This window comes from Empidonax traillii, unplaced genomic scaffold (genome assembly GCF_003031625.1).
Source record: "Empidonax traillii isolate 1590-97213 ecotype Southwest subspecies unplaced genomic scaffold, ASM303162v1 scaffold3074:size15777, whole genome shotgun sequence".
NCBI lineage: Eukaryota > Metazoa > Chordata > Aves > Passeriformes > Tyrannidae > Empidonax > Empidonax traillii.
The window spans coordinates 10,184-12,243 of NW_020958267.1; the positions used below are offsets into that span (position 1 = coordinate 10,184).

At 47.8% G+C, this 2,060-nt stretch overlaps 1 long non-coding RNA gene across 1 annotated transcript in view; it reads right to left on the reverse strand.

The window, feature by feature from the left end:
- Nucleotides 1-2,060, reverse strand: part of LOC114072367 — a 10,003-nt gene that overhangs the window by 7,000 nt on the left and 943 nt on the right. The gene's annotated exons all lie outside the window — the stretch shown is intronic.

A 2,060-nucleotide genomic window follows, 5' to 3' on the forward strand; every position in this document is an offset into this window, starting at 1 on the left:
GCTCTTCTCTTTCAGTGCCAGACACGTCACCCCCTGGAGCCCTTCCCTGTCTCACTGCTCCCCAAAGGCACCTTGTGCAGCCTGTGCTTCCCTGGGCTGAGCTTTGGCCCCTGTCACAGATGGTGCCACCTTGGTTTGTCTTCACTCTCAGCAGAGCTCTGCCAATGCCAGGGCCTTTCCAAAGGGACATTCCAAAGGAGTCTTGCTCTTCCCCTGGAGCTTCAGCACCATGTTCTGCCTGTTATCTGGGCTATTAAGTTTCCCTAATCTCTCATATCCTCACACCTGTCCTGACATGACCACCTCAATGCTCATCTTGTCACACAAATTGTTAAGAGAAAGGCCCTTCCCAGTTTTCTCTTCTCCTTCCTCCTTCTCCATTCAGATCCCTCTCACCTGTGCATATGGGAAGGGCGGTCAAAGTTTGTTTGTTTTCAGGAGTCTGATTAAGATGTGAAACCCATTAGAGTGTTGGACAATGTAACTTTATTGCACAAGTTGACTTTAAGACCCGTTGTGCTTTTAGCAAAGTTAACCGGATGTCCACTATTATCATAACTGAGTTCCTCCTTGGTTTGGTTACATTCTGCAAGAGAGATACAAATCCCCTTGGAACACAATGGGACAGGTCGTCCATAGGGCTGAGGAAGGTGATGGAGGGGAAGATGATGTGGGCAAGGGTCGTTGGCCCCTTGCCCTCCAGTGGGGCACGCCCAGACTGTTGCCATGAGGTGATGAACGGGCACTGTTTGGCTGCCACTCAAGCACCACCTTGTGCTGCGTCCTGGCCCTCCGTAGTGTAATGTAGAGCTGATGGAATGGGGTGTCAGCGCTGCTGAGGGGAGCAATGCTCATCCTTCCATCCACACTGTGCTGCTCCACGGGGACACCCGCCAAGCACGGGCACCGACCAGCCCTGCAGAGCCTGGTAGGCCTGGCCTGTCTGTGCAGGTGAGCACAGTTTATTGATAGGAAGCAACTGAGAAAGCAAACATTTTATATCCCTTTTAAATCCCTTTAATTCCCTTTTTACTAGCTAATACTCTTACAGAGTCTCTTTGTACTTTTGTATGAACATCAGTAAATAAAGTAGTTTTTCTTGTATTCTTGTTTAACTTTTGATTCTCTTTGATAATAGTTTTTTTTTCACACTGAAACAAAAGATGTTTTGTAGTGTTTGAACTGCTGTACTTCTCTTTCTTCTGGGCAGGTATCCTAATGAAGGGATACAGCAAGCTCCTGAATTGTGTTTCTATCAACCTTTTGTATCAACCTGTGAAAAACCTTTCTGATAACGTTGTCCCTGATAGAGAGGTGACAGCATCAGGGGGAGCTTGTGCTGAGCATGTGCCTACAGATGTTTTGATGTTTAGGGAGATTGTTCATGCTTTACATTTCTTTTCTTTTTTTTAGAAATAGTAAAACTTCTTCTGGGCCTGTGTGCAAGCAGAGCTCCAAGGAGAGCAGGTGGGAGATGGTGCCACGGGGCTGGAACATCCAGCTGCAGAGCTTCGAGGTAAAGAGTAATGCAAGAAGGGGGATGTCAGTCCAAGATGGGCCATGTCAGAACTGGTGAGGTTGGGGGGTGAGGAGTAAGGTTGGTCACACAGGGTCAGTCTGGATCTCCTGAGGAGACACTCAGCATCAAGATCACTTAGAAAACACCTCTATCACCTCTCCACTGAACTGAAAAATATCTATCCTAAAAAAAAAAAAAAAATACAAACTTTGAAGAGTTGTTTTGAAATTGCCTTGAAGACAATTAAAGGAAGACAAAGAGCTCCTGAGGGATTTCTGGATTTAATGAGCCCCATGGAGTATTGGCAGCAGAATCCAAGATTCTCAAGTACTGAGAGAAGATTGAAGAAGCAGCTCAAGAAGTCAGAAGCCAAACTCCCAGTCCCTTGAAGCATTGCTGGGCCCCACTGAGGGCAGGCCCTGACAAAGCCTCCCCAGGGACTCCTGAGAGCAGATCCTTGCAGGCCAGGAGTGCAGGCAGACAAAGGAAAGTGTCTTGTGGTGGCCTGAGGGGCAGAGGCAGCTGCCAGAGCCAAGGGCAC